This window comes from Stegodyphus dumicola, chromosome 4 (assembly GCF_044657685.1).
Source record: "Stegodyphus dumicola isolate Sdum_Otavi_A_Nest chromosome 4, ASM4465768v1".
Classification (NCBI taxonomy): Eukaryota; Metazoa; Arthropoda; class Arachnida; order Araneae; family Eresidae; genus Stegodyphus; species Stegodyphus dumicola.
This window is the reverse complement of record NC_140771.1, coordinates 13818219-13833254: the sequence shown is the minus strand read 5'-3', so window position 1 is coordinate 13833254 and position 15036 is coordinate 13818219. Positions and strand designations below refer to the sequence as shown.

The 15036-nt window shown below is 34.7% G+C and overlaps 1 protein-coding gene across 3 annotated transcripts in view; it reads right to left on the bottom strand.

Annotated features, from left to right (window-relative positions):
• The window catches only part of kst (spectrin beta chain, non-erythrocytic 5 kst), a 329664-nt gene that overhangs the window by 198643 nt on the left and 115985 nt on the right, over nt 1-15036 (bottom strand). The gene's annotated exons all lie outside the window — the stretch shown is intronic.

The window sequence follows — 15036 nt, the reverse complement described above, 5'->3', positions numbered from 1 at the left end:
GATTTGTAAAACTCTAACTTTAGCATATTTAGAAACGACTGCTTTAGATGATTGTTAGATTGCAACTGAATTAACTCAAGCTGCAAATCTGACCTCACTGCTTCACAATTTACAATGAAAGGCATGGTAAAAATATCCAATTCTGTTTGAATGGCACTGAAATCTTGAAATCTTCATTCGAACTTAAAATGCAGTTTTTTCGAGTCATCTTCATAATTCTTAAACTTCTCTTCATTTACTGAGGGTATTGAATTTAACCTCGGGAAATGCGACAAGTCGTTCTTAGCTAGCTGCCCAGCAAAGATTAAGATTTCTTATTAAGATAATTAAGTTAAGCTTTTTTAAGAGGTCTAATTCACCCATACTGGATCCCCATATGTCTGCTCCCCGAGAAAGAGGGAACTCTTGTTGGCGTCAGTTTACAGCTATAACTAACAAAGAACTTCTGCTTTTAACTCTTTACCGATTGAAAGCTGTCTGTGCTTGCTATTTCCGCCAGTTTATGTTTTGTAGAACAAAAATAGAGAAAGTAAAAATATTATCAGTCCTTTGAAAAAAAAAAAAAAAAAAAAAACAATAATATTTAAACAAATTAGAAGAGGAGATGGATATTTGCCTCGGACCGGCAAATTAAAATTCTATCCGCGGGCCGGATAGAACCTTCCGGCGAGCCGCCGTTAGTTTGCCCACTGTTCTAGTCAGTATAATCTTTAATATTAGAACTACTCTCACTGAATGCATACCTAGTTTGGCCGCAGCTAAAATCAATAAATTTGATAAACTGCAGTCTTTCTAACGTTAATTACATTTCGTTATGTTTAGATTTTAAAATTTTTTTGCGTCGTTACTCTAAAGAAAATGAAAAGATAGACAAATTAAATTACATTAAAGCGACATATTCATAACAAATGCACGAAGGTTTTATGGAATATTTTCTAAACCGAATAAAAGAGAACGGCGGTAGGTTTTTCTTTGTTTTTCCTTCATTATGAAGCATAGACACATAACAAGCAAAATACAAATTCTCCAGTATTTGTCAAACGCATGAAGGTCAGAGCACAGACATTTCTAAGAGGCACTCCTACGAATCCACTGGTACGTGTAAAAGAAGACAACAATAAAGACAAGTCTACCTGCAACGCAATGAAAAGGGTGCGCCGAAAAATTGGGAAGGGAGAATGAGTTTTATTTAAGCTGCTGGTATTAAAATGTATCAACTGGCGGTTGATTTGTAAATACGGTCGCGTCTCGATTTCCATTGGTTTTTTTATGTTCCAATAAATCTCCAGGTTGATCTACTGGGATCCCGATAATCCCATAAACCTGCTGATGTTAAAAATATACAAAATTGCTACTTTTTTTTTTTTTTTTTTTTTTTTTCTGACACCAGTTGTTACGTTATTTCCTTCCTTTACGTTCGTTGATACGTTACGGGGTTCGTGCTATTTCGAGTAAATAGCCAATATTAATCAGGACAGCTCCAAAGTCACTTTTTACAATCGTCGAAGATCACTATAAACACTCTGGGACAATCAGCGACACAGCCTTCACACTGTCAGGCAATGACGGTGGAGACAGCTTCACTTTCTTTTCTTTTCACCATCGACGGAAAAGCTGGCCCACTGGGTTAAGTGCTCTAAACAGCTTCACTGAAAAGCACCAGATTACAGCTCCCGACTCTGCTCGGTTGTTCTCGGAACTCCATGTACTCTCGAGACTCTCCACGCTACAACTCGCGATGCACTCGACGACACACAGAGCACGGCTCCCGACTGTTCGGTCCAGTCGTTCCTGGAGCTCAACACGCTCTCTCGACGATGCACTAACCGCGATATACGAAAAGACTCTTTCGATGCACTCGACGACCCACTCGTCACTCGATCTGGCTGTCAACTCGATCGACTCCGCACGGACTGACTCGCTAGACGAGACACCATCTATCTCGCACTCTATGAGACACACTAACTGACTGCGGACCAGCAGGGTTTATGTAGCTTTCGGCTCGTGTTCGAAAACATTCTGGGCTATACCGGTAAGAATTCGTTCCAGAAGGTTCTCTATCCGTCCATGGCATATCGCCAATTTTGTCACCAAATGGACAATTGCTCGCCAAATGTGGCAGCCCTGCCTACCTTGCTATTTTATGGCAAACCTAAAACTGCTTTGCGGGGAAGCCATCTCATTTCGTAACAATATATACCTGATTTAGCAAGTATCATAGTTTAGAGGATCTTAAAAGCAGTGGCGAGATTTAGAGGGTTTGGCAAAACTGGTTAAAAAATTTCGGTGTACCGGTTGTTAAAACTGAATTATAATTATTTATTCAAGCAATTTACTGTTGCTTAGAGGTTAGTTATACCTTATATAGGAAGAGAACTTGCTCATAAATCCTATAAACTCTAGCACTACTTAAAAGTAACCAGAATGTTAAGAAAACTTGTTAGTCTACAGTTAGTCAAAATCATTTGACACAAAACCTATTTGATAACTAAGTGCTGAATACCTCATTTAATTGACTGAACACTACACTAAAAGTCAAAAACAGAATAGACGTGCAGGCAGTAACTATTAACGCGCAGAAATGGAAACATGATTATCTTAAAGAATATCTACACTGAAATTAACTGCTTAATGGCAAGGGTCAACAAAGTAACAGAAGTATTCTCGCTTCTTGTACACAAAATCGACAGCAGGATATTTACACGCAAAATTTTCATGATAATCCAAGTTACACGCCACGCAATTTTTCGCACCGTTCAGCTACATTTCTGCACCTCGCAGATATACAAAAATCGAAGGAAACATGTGTGAGGATACCGCAAATACCTAAGTCCATGGATCTTATTCCATTTTGGGGAGGTTACAGGTCACCTAATAAGAACACATTAGGACACCGACGTGTACTGAGGGTTTAGCACGCACTGCAGTCTTCACGAAGCCAGGAAGATAGGACTCCACAGTTAGCATGCAATGGCATCCCTGCATGCATCGAATTATACCTGATGATAGGATACCCTGATAAAGACCACAATTCGAATCACAGTTTCTGTTGAGTACATACCGCTTTCGTACTCTTGTAAAATAAAAAATCGTTAAGCCAAATAACCGTAAGTCAAGAATTATTTGCACGGAATACATTAAATTCGAATTTCCTACAATAAGTTACGCCCCGCAAAAAGGTTAGCATAAGTTGTGATTTAAATCAATCAAGATTTAACAAACCTCCCCTTATGCCTCAACGTTTAAAATAAAATCATCGCACAAGCATTTATTAATACGCGTTACTACTATTTGGAGAAGGAAAAAAAATGTCAAGAATTCATTTTATCATATGTAGAATTTATAAAAGGCACAATTTAATCATTTTTTTCCCTCCTGTGCCATTTGGCGTGAAGAAAAGAAACATTTTGCGGAATTCTACATTATCAGGAACTACGGCTCTAATTTCATGAAAGGTCATTAATTCGCACAATTACCCATTAAGCAGTTAATGACCGTCATACAAATGATCATTTAAAGGGCGAGTCTAACCACAGAACTGTAGTTTTCACATACCTTAGTCACTTTGTTGATATTCGCTTTCATTCGGATAAAAAATTGGCATGAAAAGAGAGGGCGGTTGGATATCATTGAGGTAATGTTTAGAAATGGTCTTTTTTCTCCTAAGTTGTTGCATGACGACACTATTTTAAAGGCAAATTCTCCATCTGCAGTTTTTAATTTTCAAGCCTTTCTACTCATTTATAGGGTTATTATTATTAGTCCAAAGGGGCTTTGTCCTTGAAGGACTATTGTTTTCGGTTTTGGATTTTGCTTCGAATCACTATAAATGTCCGTTTCATTTTTTAAACTGTTTCCACCAAATGTTAAAAGTCCCTCATTATATTTGAAGAAATTAAATAATGAAAAATTCGCATAAATGTATGTATATTTCTCGCATTGTGATAAAACAACGGTACATAGAGCCATCGAATTTTGAATGACGTAATCCTCCTACGAATAGGGCATGTGGAAGACCAAATTTGAAATTTGTTTTATTATCGATTTCACATTTTGTAAAACTTTAACGAATTTTTGAGTAACCAAGTCAACGATTTAAAAGCGAGCAATGGCAATATTCTACGGGGGGAGGGAACGTTTTATCTTCAGCGCGCGGAACTGTGTATCGGAAATTCTAAAGATAGGCTCATTTAAAATTATTTTGTGACATTGCTACTGCATTGAATTATATGGCTTAAGTGGACAGAACATATTTAATAAATAAATGTAACACACAAAACGTTAAAAAAACGCTTTTGGACGTAATTTAAAATCTGAAAACTATCAGATTTTTTAAAATTTTATTTTAATTAACCAGTTATTATATGATTTAGACCTAAACGTTTCCGTTTCCTCACCAGAAATATAAATCAATTAGACAGTATTTAAGCTGAGGTTTTTGGATTGTAAAGGGGTTATCACATCTAGGGACGGTCCCTGCTAGACGGGACTTTTCTGAGAAAAGAGATTCTGGTAGCACTGATTTAAACAGGAGGATTCCTAGAAGAAAAGGCTCCGCTGGAAGCGAAGTCCCACCTAGATACGGAAGTCCCGGTTACGCGGGATATTTTGAAACTTCGCCGAAAATGTACCGTCTGCAATTCTATCCCGCGTAGAGATCAACCCATCAGACGAAGGTTCTTCTTCTGAGGGATCACGTGATCCCAATCTGAGCGATAATCGATTACTGTTTGGAGTTCAAGTCTTTGTAGTAAGTGAAAATGGTAACCTAGCTACGTGGGTTTCCTGGAAATGTGCGGGTTTTGAGAAATGTCCCTTTCGACGTCCACTCACGCGTAGCGAAAACATATGCGATAAGGACTTAAGAGACCGCGTGTTCTGCCTCTCCACGTCACGTTACTAGGCTTCGACGGTTCTGATAAGATTGTAATTCTTCGGCTTTGCTCTATCGCTGCCAACATTTAATTGTATACACCAGTGAGAAGTTCAGACCAACTTGGAATTTAAGATCAATTCTGTAGTCTTAGACTATCAGCCTTAATTTAACTTTTAAATTACTTTAAGTTACATCGCCACAAGTGATGGCTAGTTTTGTAACACGAGACCGGCATTTCATGTTCAAGTTCTGAATTAATAAAAAAGATACTTTACTTTTCAAGTTTCTGTCGTTAACTTCAGACACAGCGACGAGTCTGTTAGGAGTTTGATCCTAAATTATGTTACCAAAGGTAAAACTCTATGCATTTATTATAATTATTATTATTTGTATTTGATTTTTAAGGGGAAGTGAAAGTAAGATATTAAAATAAGCCCACATAAACGCTGACACCTTCAAAAAAAGGCTAATATTTTTAATATAAGATGAAGCGATTATTAAATTTCTCAAAATATGAATGAAAAACACTTTGTCAAAAAAAAAATTCTTAGCTATATGCAAAGTTTTTTGCACTAGTGAGGCAACAAGATTTAAGAATTTTCCAAAGTCATATTACAGTACATATGTATAACACGCGCAGTAATTTTACTGTGTGCCAGAAATGTACAATTTACTTCACAAATGCCTAGAAATTATTATCGCATGTTGGTACCCTTTTCATCGTGAAATAAAATTAGTCATCGATTTGGAGCGGGGGCAGGAAGAATTCACGTATTTAAAGAAAAAGAAAATGTCAATGTCAAGAGGTAAAGTATTTTAAGAAATTCATGGAATGGAGGAGAATCTTGAAATAACCATTGTTTAACAGGTCACATTTTTATATATTTGCTAAACACACTATGTAGCACGGGACCCTATGCCACTCAGATTGGTCCTCAAGGGTACAAAAAGTGGCAAGCACTACTTTTGTAAAAAAAAAAAAAAAAAAAAAAAAAAGAGAGAGAGAGAGAGATTCCCCATGTACACACAAGTGGCTTACAATTAAGAATATTATCTAAAATACGCATCAAATAAATAAATTTTTATATCCATTTCGTTCACGTCTAATTCCCCCCCCCCCCCCGTAAACATTTCGACATCGAAAAATTAAAATACCAAGAACTACAGAAAGGATTATTCGTTTTTGGCATTCCCCACATGATTTATATGTAAATGAACATTGTTAAATCCCTGTATCATGCTTCCATTCTAATTTGTAAAATTTTAATTCATCCTGCTCATAATACGTTTTAAGTCCACTGTTTCGCAATTTGAAAACCATATCATATCCACGATTTATTTGTCCTTAGTTTTATTTGCTTAAAGCATATGTAAAATAAAACAGCTTTGAGAACATTATTTTTGATCGAAAGCTGTTACAAAATAAAAATGTCAAGATTTATTAAAACTGCATAAAAAGTACCCAGATAGGAAATTTATTAAATCAAGGAAAGCGCGTACGGGCTATCGTCCTAAGGTGGCACAATTTTTCCGGGAAAACCGAATCATATTTACGCTATTTACCAAAAAAATATTCAAATAACTATCCTGTTTTGCCGCCAGAAATGATCCTGAGACAAAAGTACAAGTTTCAGAAATCTCACGAAGTCGGCCAAGGATAAGGGAAAAGAGATATTTAAAAAAGCAAAACTAGAGGCAGACATTAAAGACATCTTTATACGACTAAACCAAGACATACAGTAAACAACTAATTTTGCATGTATAAATCTATTAATAATACCGGAAAAGTAAAATTAAATCCAATTAAATTTCTTGAAGAGTTACCTAATCTGTCAATCTAAGTAGAATCGGTTTCAACAATCTTAACAGGTTATTTAAGAAGAGCAATAAACTCATAACTTGATAAACTGCTTAGATACTCGTATAATATACTTGTATCGTACAATCTAATCATACTTACAAGGGAAACAATGGTATCATTGATTTCGATGCAATCGCTAATAATTAACTTCTATATCATTTGCATAAAGGGGCTGTCTTCAAACTAAAAACAATACTACTTAGAAAACGCTTCAAAGAAGCCGTAAGCTTCTAATAGCTTTAATATAATTTACATTAGTTGCACAGGGGGGGGAAGGAATTCACCCACGATATGAGTAACTACATTCGCCTTCATTAAACTTTAGATGGGGGGAGTCAAAATTTTTCGTCTTCTGTTAATGGGAAAGGGGAGGAATATTACTCAAAAGAAAGGAAAATCGTAGAAAATTTCCCGCACAGAATAATGGTTTGAGATTTTTAAAACATATTTCTGCAAATTTTTCAAAATAATAAAACTTTCAAGGGAAGATTGAAGTTACAGTCAAATAACTTGTAGAGTCATTAGGTTAATTGGAAGCAGGAAAGATGAAAAATATGCAACCGCCTTCGCCCGGAATCGAACCACGGACCTCTGAAATACCGGTTCAGTGTGCTGACCACTACGAAGGCACCACGAAGGCACGCTAGGCAAGTGGGAGAAATACCTTATATACTCCTCTTTTTAAAGGGCGAGTAGGGTTTTAGGGGACGTAGTCGCCTAGTCCTGGGTGCGGAGAATCATCATCCACAACCCTTTTAGTTCGGGCGTCACCTGTAGAGTCATTAGGTTAATTGGAAGCAGGAAAGATGAAAAATAGGCAACCGCCTTCGCCGGGAATCGAATCACGGACCTCTGAAATACCGGCTCAATGTGCTGAACACTACACCACGAAGGCACGCAGGGAAGTGGGAGAAATAACCTTATAAAATTTTTCATCGACTTTCTATAGATTTCATTAAATGTAGAAAAATCTTATATTAATAAAAATATAAATAGAAGTAAAATAAACGATTAGTATTATTATTATTATGAAAAACTAAAACAGTTTCGTCTAATTTTAGATTGTTTTGCTTCAAAAAAGTAAAGACAAGAACGAACATGGTTTTCAATTACATTATTTATCGTGCAAAAACACTCGAGAGTATCTGCTGCAGAATCTTTTTAAAAAAAAAATCTCAGCAGAAAAATTAATTAAAGTTATAATAACTACATAACAAAAACTCTGCTTTCAGTTTTTCTAGCTTAATTAGATTCGCAAAGCTCTAAGTTAACTCTTTTCAAGGGATGCTAAAAGAAGTTGACATACCAAAACTGTATTTTCAGTCCGATATATATATATTGTTTAATTGTGCACGGGTTCGTAATAGATTGAATGCACGCAGGTCTGATGAGAGGTTAATAAAATTTATTTTTATCAACTGAAATTTTCCATAGAATTTTCCATAGAATATTCTGGAATTTTCCATAGAAATACTCGTACAGGTGTTCACAGTACAGTCAGCAGTTACGTTTCAAACTACTAAGAACGTTAAACACAAAATGCAATGCAAAACGCATCTAAAGAGAAAGCTAACCCGGAGGTATTTCAATTCACGCTGAATTAAAAACTCGCAATAACAATAACTTAGAGCTGATACCCTCTCAGGCCTCAGATAGTTAGTTCTCAACCAACCGCCGATATTTCTAGTACTTTCTGCTTCTCGAAATTACTGGGAAGCAATATGAGGTTCGAATTACGGTTGTTGCTAATATAGAGATCATTTACATTTATTACAAATCACAGTACTTACCAAACCAGAATGTCGCCAAATGGTCGTCAAGTTTGGCGACTTATGGCGATTTCTCCCCAAATTTAAATTTGCCGTCAGCTTGCTGATATCTCACCAAATTACCGAGATAATTATTTACTCAATGTTAAATAGACATGCCCCTGTATTCTTGATTTTTCTGCATAGCTTATCTGTTTCTCGTTAACATTATTATCATACAGTATCCTGTTTACAAAATTTCTCTTTAATTGATATATCTATACATTAACGTCCTATCATAAACGAAAACTAGTACAAATATCCCCCGCTTTATAAAAGTTCGTTTTATGCCCCCCTTTTTTTAAGCAGTGAGATTAGACAATTATGACCAACTTTGAAAAAACACGCAGGTTTAAAGCATTTCTACCAGATTTTTTATCGCCTATAAACAGCCTTAATATGCTGGATGAAGGCTTTCACATCAATCCCACCACATCTCGACTATACGGCAAGAAGACATACGAATTGCTGATAGATGATCTGATGTATACAAACGACGATGAGATAGTAACAGATAGCGAGTTTCCAACATTTTTCACATCCCCACCCCTAAAAATTTTTTATTATGTTCTCGCACACCCCCCCTACAGTAGTTTCTAAAGAAAACGAACACAGAGCTGTGTAATCAAATTTTAATGATAAAAAAATGAAACAAAGAAGTAAGAAAACATTACAAAAATTAACGTTTGCATAAATCTTTTAAACAAATTCCCCCGAGCCCTATTTATTTTATGATAGTTTTTTAAAAAATGGTGCTTTGTTGCTAATAGCAATTCTTATACATGCTTGTGCATACAAAAAAAAAAAAAAAAAAAAAAAAAAAAAAGGCGACTTTTAAATTCTGTTTTGATAGACAAATGGGTTCTAAATCCTGACTTACATTAGTACGTTGTCGGAAACAGGATAAGCACACTTAGGGTCTTTGCACTAAATTTTGGAAACATATTCATTACCGAACACCAATATTTCTCCAAAGTATTGATTTCAAATTGCATTTCAATAGCACGATTTCTGCACAAGTTCTAAAAGATTTTCCTTCGGTTCTTTACCCTCCGAAACATTTTGCACACTGAAAGAGCAGGGTTTATAATCCATGTTTCCTAAGTTTTCAGGTCTTCTCCTCTAAAATATCCATCTTGTTGATCAGAAATCCAGCAAATGACTTGTGAATCAGAAATCTATCAAATAATTTGCAGATCAGAAATTGTGGATCAACATACGTTACAGATTTAAAAAAAAAAAAAATATGAAAGCTTTCATGAATATTAGGCTCAAAAAGGTTTTATTTTTAACATTTTGTGTGGTGCCTTTATTTATTAAGTATCATGTTTTTCGCACTGAAACCATAAAATTCTGTTCAACAGCAATATCACAATAAAAGAAACCTCGCGCATAAAATATCCGTGCTTGAAGATGCACGCGATGTTAATGGAACGTTTTGAAATTTTTGAGTTTGTTAATCAAAATTTCGCTAAAATTTTACGAAATATGAAATAGATAGTAAAATAAATTCCAAATTCTAGTGGAAGACTAGGTTATTCAAAATTTGATGTCTCTAGGTACCGCTATTTTTCACAACATACATACATTTATACAGATTCTTCATTATTTAATTTCTTTAAATATAATACAGAGCTCTAATATTTGGTGGCAACAATTTGAAAAGTGATTCAGATTTTTATAGTGAACCAACACAAAAAGCCAAAACGAAATTAATAGCCCTTCTGAGCTAACGCTCTTTTGACCTTTAAAAAAAAAAACTGAATGGAAAAGGAATAAATTAAAGTTCTTATTTTTATGGAAGTATCTCAAACCCACGCAAGTCATACATATTAGAAAGAAAAATACATCAAAACAATCACAGAAGAGACAGAAAGACAGGGGGGAAGAGGAAAAAACTAATTGTCATTCTCACCGTTCAACACGCGAACTACGGGGGAAAAAATATTACAATGCACTTCTTTTTCAGCTGACAATGCTTCATTCCAATGACTTTGATGGGAACGAAGCAAAGACAGTCAACGCATAAATGCATGCAGAGTAAAAGACAAAGCACAACCGGATGTCAAAAAAAAAAGGGAATGAGACTTCATAAATGCCGCAAAGCGTTGCAAAACAGAAAATAGCCATCACTGAAAATACTGATACGCAAGTGTCTAAACGCTTAACGGTTGTAAAATTTTTGTTGTACAGTTTAGGTGTCATCGCGTAAAATCCATAATAATCTCTAAAGCCTTATCACACGGGAAAAATTAATAATCAGTCAAGACTTTCATGCAAACATACATCTATTTACTGCTGAAAAATTCCAATTCCTCGATTTTAAAAAAAAAAAAAAAAAAAAAAAAAAAACGCGATATTCAAAGAGATATATCATGGAATTTTGTAAAAAGATGATGAAAAACCATATAGTGCTTCTTTTTATGATACCTGAAGGTAATACAATTAGGAATTTTCAACGTACGACAAAGGCTTCTGACATAACATAATGGAGATTCTATAGAAAAGCCACGGTTTTGAATGAAACGTAACCAAAAAGTTCTCGAATTAGAAGAAATTATGAAATAAATATAATAATATTTAAAGACCAATGGGAAATGTTCATATCAGAAATGTCTTCAGTCTGTCTCGATTTTATTTTGTTACTATTCCTCTTAGGTCTGTCTATATTTCCAAAATATAAGTATATTATAAGTAAATCAAATTTTATAATTATAGAATTTTATTAGTAAAATAAATTAGTAGACGAAATCTTATAATTTAAGAAAAATAAATGTTAGTTACAGTTTAGTATTTAATTTTCTTAAAATCATAATCTTTTTCTTTCTTACTGTTACTTTCTCCTTCGTAATACTTGCGTTTTACAATACCTCTCTTAATCGAAAAATTACGATACATGTTATTGTACCTCAATTCTCTTCATATGTACCTTATAGAGCACTTACGTAAGTATTGAAAGATAATTTCTGACAATTTTCATATATTCTTACATAAATATTCCTAGACAAACAACTGTCATCATAATTCGCTATTAGCAAATATTCAACTCCCTTCTAACGCAACATTAGACAATCTTAATTGGGTTGAAATAAATAAGCAAATACCAACCCTCTATAATGGTCATAAACCGTGGTTCTTCATTTACCATAAGATCAACCCTTCATTCATTTCAATTCTTAATGACCTCTAACTAGACGAACAAGTCGAGGTATTCCAAGTATCTAACTTGTTCCAAAGAAGCTCATGATACACACGTCCAACGCCCAGAGAGGCTGTGACAGACATCGCAAAGCTCAATTATACATGAAAGAAGACAGGTCATGCCGCGACATTGAAGAACGCATACCGTGTATTCTTTAACATAAATATTAGGCGTCTAAGATCATTTCTATTTTAAAAGTTAGAATATACTATTTAAATACAAGGGTAATCCTTATTGCTCAAATGAACAACAAGCATCAAGCACAACTTATTTCATTAGTACGGTCTCAACATTTACCTTTTATTGAGCGTTTATATGCTGTCTCTTTGGTCGTTTAATGGCGACGTACAAAAAATTTTGCACTTTTAAAAAAAAGACAGCGAATTTTACCTTCAACAGTACGATGCATAAACTTAAAATTTTTACAGAACACTTTCGACAAAAAGTTTTATGCAAATCAAAAAAACAAATATATTTTATAAATAAATATTATCGACCAAAGAAATTATTACTTTTGTTTGTACGTAGATGTACTGATAACAGAATGGTAGATATATCGCTCCCCTCGACTTGGTCACCTCATATTCAAGAATATATATAGTGTTATAGTACCTCTAAACAAAACTACTTCCTGAATCTGTCTTTTATATTAACTTCTTTTTATGTTTCACGTTCGCTGCTGTTTCGTATTTCGCTGCTCTGAGTTACTTGATATTTGAATTTATTTTTTTATTTATAATCTTCACAAAACCGGTTTTATACCATTCGTTTGATTTCTGTTATATAATAAGCAAACACAAAACTTGGTATCGGGCGTGGAGTCCGTTTAGTGCATAGTACTAGCAGATAGTCTTATCAATTGGCGCTTGGAACCATGGATGTAATAGTTGCAGAGTTTACATGGCTATTACAGCAATATACTGATCCTCAAAAGGGGTTGTAACCTTCGGTCGATCAGTCACAGATCTCCGGACTACTGTTCCACTTATTTGGAATTTTTTCCACATTCAACAAATAACCGAATGATCAACGCCAAAGAAAACAGCGACATCTTTAATGATTATCCTGCTTCAATGCGTCTGACAGCACGCCAATGCCTGCCATTCGTCTTCTTTTAGCCACAGCAACGCGAATATCCTAAAAAATTACCTTATGGAAGTCATCAACATTTCGTGTTAGCTTTAAATGTACCTCCTCAAATCTTTCAGAATGGTGGCGTCTTCGGCAGCTGCCTACTTACCATATGTTCGAATAGTCAGTCCGTGACGGCCTGTAACATGCGATATTTATACGCTGCAATTTGCATCTGCAGCAATTTTCAGCGACGGTTTCGAAAATTGTTTATCCGCCCTGCATGCTTAACGTCTGAAAGACAGTGTATTAATCTTAAATTTTTAAACCAAAGACAATATTTATCTTACAAATGTAATAATTATAAATTCCTGTACTCTAAACAGCTCAGTCTGTCTGGAGTCGAATCTGGAAAGAAAATACCACAGCTCTACAGTTTTAACCATTAATCAACGTCGAAGATTCATGGTACTACGTTGCAAAAAATGAGAATATTTTAGAAAAAAATGAATTTTGTATTACAACTAAGTCACAGGATATCTGTCACAACATCTGGAATAATATACTATCTAATAAACGGCTATTTTAAAGGTTAGCTTTGGTTATCTGAACACGGCAAAGCATACGAGAGCTATTCGCCTAAACGAAGAGATGTCTTCGTGGAGAATTTTCTAAAGGCTCGTATTCATGTTTATATGCATGATTATAAATGTCTATGTTTGGAAAAACAAATTTATAATTTGAAGGAGGTGTAATTTGAAAATTTCAACAGAAGAACTGGAAGAAAATTTTACAGATAATCATGAAATGAGTGACTTGAAAAAAACACTCAAGGAATATGATGAGGATTGTGTTGACGAATGGTTAAAGACTATTATGAAAGAAAAAGAACGAAAAAAAGAGAAACGGAAACGTTAATAAGAAATGGGGTTTAGGGGCAAAAATACGTACAACAGATATTCCACTACTATCATTTCATCGAATGATATTGTGCTATCGATTGGTAAAGTTTCTTTATTATTATTTGTATATTGCACCCAAGCTGCAAGAGAGAAATATTTTAATACTCAACTGCAGCTAACAAAATAAGAAACAAACTACGCAATAAAATATTTGTATCTGTAAATGACTATGAAAATATAATAGGTTAAGATTGTAGTTTTCCATTCAGTACAATCAAATGTTGAAGAGCAATGTAATGTTATATGTGTGTAATGTACGTAATGTAACGATGTAATGTGCGTAACGAACGATGTAATAAATGTAATGTACGTAACATAACGATGCAATGTACATAATGTGACGATGTAAAAAATATGTAATGTACGTAACATAACGATGCAATGTACATAATGTGACGATGTAAAAATATGTTATGTGCGTAAAGAACGACGTGATGCAATGAACGTAACATATAATAAAACGATGTAATGTACGTAAAGTAACGATGTAAAGTACGTAATGCAACGATATAATACACGTAACGAACGATGTAATGCGCGTAAGTTATGTGTAATGTTGAAGTACGGACGGGTAATGTTTCACAACTGAGATCAATTGAAAAGCCAGGATAACTGTAAATTATTCATTGTTATTAGACGGAATATGTACTGAGAATGGCCAACAAGTTCTGTTTGTACATTCAAAAAGACAAAGACATATACGGTGCTACGTGAACATCTATTAGGATATGTATGTTTAAGTTACGTGTAGGGCTACTAACTTACGAGTATATTTTTAACCTTTCAATAAATCTTTTTTGTCTTTTAGAAACGCCTTATGGGCGATTCATTTAAATACACAGGAAGGCAACATGTTACACACGAAGAAAATCACGAAAACCACTATGCTGCCAGCCCGTTCTCCTAGAAACGAGTCAAAGTCGACCTCTCAGTATTCACCAGACTTTAACCACTCGACCACTAGACAACGAATAAAGTCGAAACCAAAAAGGTATTTGAAGATGTAAATGGAATGCATTTATCTCGGAAAAGTTCGCCGACGGACGAAAACTGTGCTGTATAATCGAGTAGGATTATAGTTATGATTAGTCAAAGCTTATTATTAGCATAACTGTTTGCGCTCTGCACGTAAATATGAAAAATTTTAATAACGTAACCATAAAAATGCAGCAACGCCTTTTTAACCAAATGATCAATAGACGATTGCAAAAGAGCCGCAAACACGCAACTCTAACGGCAATCTTTTTCACGTACCT